This window comes from Osmerus mordax, chromosome 3, assembly GCF_038355195.1.
Source record: "Osmerus mordax isolate fOsmMor3 chromosome 3, fOsmMor3.pri, whole genome shotgun sequence".
Taxonomy (NCBI): domain Eukaryota; kingdom Metazoa; phylum Chordata; class Actinopteri; order Osmeriformes; family Osmeridae; genus Osmerus; species Osmerus mordax.
Window position 1 is genome coordinate 15,209,541 of NC_090052.1, and position 6,946 is coordinate 15,216,486.

Consider the following 6,946-nt stretch of genomic DNA (forward strand, 5'->3'; position numbering starts at 1 on the left):
AAGTTTCCAACATCAGGACCAATCGTGGGACCAATGCGCCATCTAGTGTCCTCCTTTTGTAAGACCATATGTGACGTAGGCCGGTCAAGACATATTTAAGAACCAATCCGCACCATTACAAAGAATACATCGAAGGCGGGGTTAGTTTCAAGATGATCAAAGTCCAATGCTAATACACATAAGGCTATAGCTACAGGGAAAACATTTGTAATTATATCTATCAGCTCTGTAATGCAGTTGCCTACAATTCGAACCGTGTGGGCACAAGCCAAATTCAGAAAATTTGTAAACATGATGAACAACAAATTGGTCAGGAGAAAGTTATCCAGACAAGTGCGACCTTTGTGCTACTGGCTGCATACCCAGTCGAAATGTCCAGCAAACTGCTGGGCCTGCTGCCATTGCCAACTGTGGAGTGTAACTCTCCAGCGTCTTTGGTTGAACTTTTACTTATTCGTTCATCCTCAAAACAGTTTTGTCATATCTACTTAAGAAGCATGGTCAGTGTTGCTACATAGCGTACGAAGCAAATTTGAGACTATTTCAACAGCTTCTTTCAAGAACATTACTTACAGTTGTCGCGGGTGATGTTAACTGTCAAATCCTTGCACCTTCCTCTGCGGTGTGTAGCGTCGGTTTCTCAACCTACTAGTAAGCTATTATTAAGCAAGCCCATAAAACTCAGTTTTTTAAAGTTTGAATGAAACACGAAAGTAACGGTAGAGACAAGCTTAGTTCGCCTTTTCCCGCACTCCCTGTTGCTAATATTTTCCGCTCTTCAAACTCACATCACATGGATACTGTAATTGCCTGGTGCCCTTTTTTGGTCATAACGCCCAAATATGGGTTCTGTCAAAACGTAAAGTAGCCTAATCCTCGTGTCACTGACGAGGCGAAATAGCGTCCCTTACTGGCTGCAGCATTCCATAGCATCATCAGTGCTTGAAAGAGATGGGTATGGCTGCAGCCTGCAGCCTCCCGTCTCATGCCCTCCCGTCTCATGCCCTCCATCTCATGCCCAGGCTGTCCAATGGTAAATTCAGAGGGTCAAAAATACTAAATCGCGAATTATTTTACGGATGGAGTTAAAGGTAAGTTCGTGAGCACGTTTGTTGCAATAAATTGAAAAACTTGAAATTGAAAAATGTTATCCATATAGTTTTGCTGATTTCTGGATGTTATTGTTCTGTCCCTGATCTTAGCGTATATTTGATGAAACCTGCGATGACCTTCATTTAAAACTGCATCAGCATTTTATGTTGACATTTGTTAGCGAATATTAGCTAACGTTACCTAGAGAAATTTATGGTTGCAGACTTTTATGGTTTCTTTTTGTGATTTTCCTTAAGGTACACATCAGTGTCTTTAAAAAAAAAAGAACACATGGCAGGTGACAAAATGCAGTGCTGTACCGACCATCATTGTCCCCCAACCGTCGTGGTTGTGCTTAACCTGGGGAGTCAGGTGGCTGAGCGGTGAGGGAATCGGGCTAAAGCTGGGGCTAGTAATCCGAAGGTTACCAGTTCGATTCCCGGTCATGCAAACTGATGTTGTGTCCTTGGGCAAGGTACTTCACCCTACTTGCCTCAGGGGAATGTCCCTGTACTTACTGTAAGTCGCTCTGGATAAGAGCGTCTGCTAAATGACTAAATGTAAATGTACCTTAACCTCGACCTCTGTGCTCTTACTTGACTCTGCTTGCTGACCTTAACCTCTCCTCTGCTACGACTCCTGGCCTTAAACTAATCCTAACCTCAACCGTCGTTGTGACGCCTAAACTCAACCGGGCCTCCCAGGCTGCAGCCGTAGAATGGATTTTTAGTTTGTAGTCTAACTTAAAGAAAAACACGTACAACAAACTAGGAAGGAGATAGCGGACCAGACGAGCTTTTATTTTGAAAAGTAGAAGCATGAGGCGGGAGGGCATGAGGCGGGAGGGCATGAGGCGGGAGGGCATGAGGCGGGAGGGCATGAGGCGGGAGGGCATGAGGCGGGAGGGCATGAGGCGGGAGGGCATGAGGCGGGAGGGCATGAGGCGGGAGGGCATGAGGCGGGAGGCTGCAGCCATATACTCTTGGAGATAAAGGGTGTTGATTTATTGTATCGCTATTGGCCTCTTTTCCACATGACAATTCTATCAGAACTTTTCAATTCCAACATTCTGTCGTTATTCATTATGTTAGTTCAAAATATTCTCAAACGTGGAGAGGAGAATTTGTGTGTGCAGTGTATGTAATGACGGGATTGTGTGAGAGAACCTGAAAAACCGGATACTTTGTCACTGAAGAATGCAAATGATCGTCATTGCATTGTAATTGATCTCCTGACTAGAATGTCTTGGTGTCTGCTGCTTACAGGCGGTTTTAACTTTAGATCTGTACAGTGAATCCACCACATTTTCAAAGTCTTCCTCTTCGCTGGACTACGCACAAATCCATTTAGGATTTTTTGCCCAACCTTTTGGATGATGAGGACCCTTTGGATTTTTGTTTTGTGTTCCTTTGAGGTACTCACTGCTCAACCCAAAAACGAGGACACATGTAAGTCTGATAACATTATCAAAATATTGATAACAATATTGAAAACATTTGTGTCTTGCTTTTTCACATAATTAGGCTACTACTGTGAAAAGTTGACCATTGTAGGCCTATGTAGGTAGATCTGACAAGTCTGCTTACTGTCTCTTTTACAGATATTCTTTGTGAGACTTGTTTAGAAACAGCAAAAGGTAGGATTGATACTCAACACTAAACTTATATGTGAAATATAGCTGTCCTGTGTGGAGGACCAAACCTGCCATGCTGTTCACACTAGACGCAAGGGGTAGGGGAAAAATCGATTCAGTCTTCTAGCGATTCACATCGATTCACAAATGTAAAAAATCGTTAATCGATTCGTGACCCCAAGAATGGATTCGAATCGTGAGGTACCAAAAGATTCCCACCCCTACGTGCATTTGTCCACGCCGGTCACCAAGCCTTTCACATTCTCTGAGCTTTCCTTTTTCACATTTAAAGCGGACATGGTAGCCTACATAATAGGCTATATTTCGGCAACTTGGTTGCTCCAACAACCGTCGCAACAGCATCCCAACATAACATGGCAACATTTGGCTTTTTGTTGCAGTAGTCTTTGTAAAATACGTGCTGTGGGGAATAAAACTCCATGTAGCACTATAGGCCTACTTCTCATCTTCGATGATTAACTTTGTGTTGTAAATCTTCCCAAATTTCTCAGTTGGTTTGTGATGTACCCTATAGGTTTCATTCTCTTCTGCCTGATTGGGGGCTCTGACAGATCGTGTATCTCGCTCTCACACTGTTTAAAAACAACGGACACAGTGCTCGGATATCGTTTTTTTCGGAGTAAACACATGGTTGGCCGTTTGTTACCAGCGTAGTGATGGGTGTTAAGTGATAGGCTATAGCCCACTAACGTAGTAAAATCTTAATAACATGTTTGTTTATCCACATATATCATATAATATGGTGAATTTTATCATCCTGCAGCCGAATTCGGAAGCGTCTCGCGGAAACATTTGACCAGCTGCCGAAAAGATCGCTGCAGAGCGCGAGTTAATCGCGGCACGGCACTTCGCGGCGGCCCGTGTTGCCTGTCCAATTTAATAACATGGGCGCCAAAAGGAAAAAGGCTGCGCTTCCAAGCGTTTCCAGGCGCTTTGCAGCTAATCGTGGCGCTTCGCAATTTTATAAGGACAACATAAAGAAGGACAAATGCTTGGATGCTGTTGGGGCGGCTGTTGAATCTTTGCAGCCAAAACTTTAGAGGATCAAAGACTTGTTGACTGGCACAGAGAAACAGTGGCGGTCCTAGCACATTTGGCGAAATCTTGTGCCGCCCCCTACCCCACCGGCCACCCAAACAGGAACGAGTTAGTGATGTGTCGTTCGTGAACGATTCGTTCATTTAGAACAAACCCTTACAAGGACTCGGGAGTAACGAGTCCTCTCAAAGAGTGATTCGTTCATTTTCTCGTGGCCGCGCATCGGGACTGTTGCATAGGCTAGTCCAAGTAAACAGAAATTATTCGTTCATTTCCCGACTCGGTCTTCGGGTACGAGTCCTTGGATAATTTTTCACGTGACCTGCATAGGCTCTGTACTGATAGCAAGAGGAAACAAACAATTTGTTCATTTCCCGACTTGGTCTTTCTACGAGTCTTTGGATCATTTTTCACGTGACCTGCATAGGCTCTGTACTGGTAGCAAGAGGAAACAAACAATTTGTTCATTTCCCGACTCGGTCTTTCTACGAGTCTTTGGATCCTTTTTTCACGTGACCCGCATTGTACTTTTTAGTAGAGGAAACAGTTTCCTCATTCCCTTTCGCGTGGCCGCTGTTTTAGTAAGACGTGAATGATATTCGCTCAAGTCGTTGTTATTTTCACTTTATATTTACACTTACAGTTTAGTGCAGTGTAATTGTTTGCCGTGATAATTAAATGCTAGTGTGATAATAAATGACCAAATTATACAAACTGTCATGATTCATTATTTTAATGCAGGAATTTCTTTTAAAATAGTATCTGCTGGTGCACATGTCATGCACATAGCCCCCCCCCCCCCCCCCCCCCCGTTGAAATGAACGAATGACTCGAAAAAAGATTTGTTCATTTTACTGAACGAGATTCAAAGAACCGAATCAGTAAAATGATCCGAACTTCCCATCACTAAAACGAGTGGCACGAACACAATCGCAATACCTGTTTTGGCCAACACACAAATTGCGGAAAAAGCGCGTCAGTGGGTGTGAATAGACTTGCGACAGTCACAGCCGAACGTGACGCTTTTTGATTAACACAGCTCATTAACATATTGAGATGAAGAATACAGAAATAAATGAATGAAAAAATAAATATATGAATATATAAATATTAGTGTTAATTAGTGACTAACTAGTGTTAACTAACCCTAACCCTAATTAGTTACTGAACCAATTATATATAATATTTTTTACATTTCCTTACTCAAAAATTTATTCGTACATTACTTAGGTTTAAATTGATGTGTGTATTCATTTTAATGTATTTCTGCATGGATGTGGACATTTATTTATTGATTAATTTCTAAATATGGCAGGGTTGGTCCTCCATAGGCCTGAAGACATACATTGAATGATGATACGTTGCTGCCCCCCCTCCCCCTCTCTCTCTCTCTCTCTCTCTCTCTCTCTCTCTCTCGCTCAGAAATGGAGAGGGTCCTGCAGGAAACAAAGGCAGAGAGCAGACAGGATGTGATTGAGAAACTGATCAATGGAGAAGTGTGTGAAAGAGCTCCATTCCACAAGCATAGCCATCTGGCTGAAGACAAGCTGAGATCTTTCTGCCAGAAACTGTTAGGTCAGAACAAGTGTTCAGTGTAAAAAGTCAATAGGCTACTGCCTTTACGACCAATACTGAACTTCTTGTTCATCTCCTTTTAGATGTCTACCATGTTGAGTTCCGCACAGCTTTGCAAGGAAAAGCACCAGAACGCATGGACATTGGTCTGTGTTATGAACATTCCACTGCATGTGTTGGAGTGAAACGTCAATCTTTCCAGGTACTGTAGGCCTACGTGCAATAAAGGTTACTTTACTTTGTATTAGTCCCCATTTATGAAAATGCCATTTCAATCCTCCTAATCAAATAACAGGCTTTTCTCTTTATGTTGGCAGGACAACACCAAACCTCCTTTCATGGACAGTCACATTCAAATGCTACTTCAAAACAATAAAGACAAAGTGCGCATGCCTCGTCCTGTACGACCCGCTACCTCTACAACCTCAAAAGATGAATTGTAACATGTATTACCAAAGTGGTGGGTTGTTTGATTGAGGTCGTCATGATTTGGATGAACTTTCAAGTCCGAGAAGGGTTAGGGTTAGGGTTAGTCCAGGAACAATTACTTAAATGTATCCTGTCATCATTGGTTTTCTTAGAACTATTTAAATGCCACTCAACTACATACATTTATGCAGCAGATTTTATTTGGGCATTAAAAACATTTGGGGATTTGGGATTACTGTGCCAGAAATCAGGATACTCACTGCACACACCCACACACACTCATGTACACACCCACTTGAGAAGAAAGCTCTATTTTCAATTACTATTATGTAACACTTATTTTGTTTTTAGATTGGTTGGGACCAGTATAGCATGGGCAAAGTAGATGTAAGTTAACTTGCTGGCTACAGTAGTTATCAGAAAATATGTATTGTCACTGGAGCCACAGCAGTCATGCTGTACTGTTACTTCGGAACAGTTCTGTTGCAGAAATTTTGGATTGTCAATTCAAAATATGCCTGGCTTAGTTTTTCATTCTACATAATAGTTTGTGTACATATTTTGACCTCAGTATGAACAATACTTGAACAAAACTTCAGATCAAATGTTGGTAATTGTAACCCCACATGTTGCTTGGTTTTAATATGGATGCTGATGTTAAAACTGTAAGGCTACTCGTGTAAGTGCCTTGGCTATGTACCATAAAGATTATTATTGATACATTATCCAGATATACCTGTATTTTCTGTATTCAATGTGTATTTTTTATATGTGAAGAAACAATTTAGAATGTATTTATTTATTGTTACTGTAGTTTGCTAAATACTGTATAGATAAATACAAATCAACATGATCAGAGTTGCCAAACTGTAGATTTTAGAAGGGGCCAAGAGGCTGAAATGGAACTGATCCATCATGTTGTTGCCGAAGGGATGAAACAAATCCGTGAAGCGTTCCGTATTTTGGATGGTCCCACCTTTACCTTTACCTCCTCGTTTTGAATGGGGGAAAAGTTGCCCTTGTTTCACTCCAACAATGAATGAATGCATTTTGGCAGCTGTGAACGCTGTGTGACCAAGCTCCTGGCCCGCCTGGAAGTGGGTGCAAGCAACCTTCTGTAAAGACCGCAGGCAGGCAGAGTGCATCCTGGCTATCCTG

General features: G+C 42.1%; 1 long non-coding RNA gene across 1 annotated transcript; it reads left to right on the forward strand.

Annotated features, from left to right (window-relative positions):
- The first annotated feature begins 2,308 nt into the window (after window positions 1–2,308).
- On the forward strand, window positions 2,309–6,513 carry LOC136940481 (uncharacterized). Its single transcript, XR_010876393.1, has 5 exons — window positions 2,309–2,540; window positions 2,693–2,728; window positions 5,207–5,359; window positions 5,443–5,561; window positions 5,677–6,513. It is a non-coding gene; the product is annotated as an uncharacterized lncRNA (long non-coding RNA).
- Window positions 6,514–6,946: the final 433 nt, after the last annotated feature.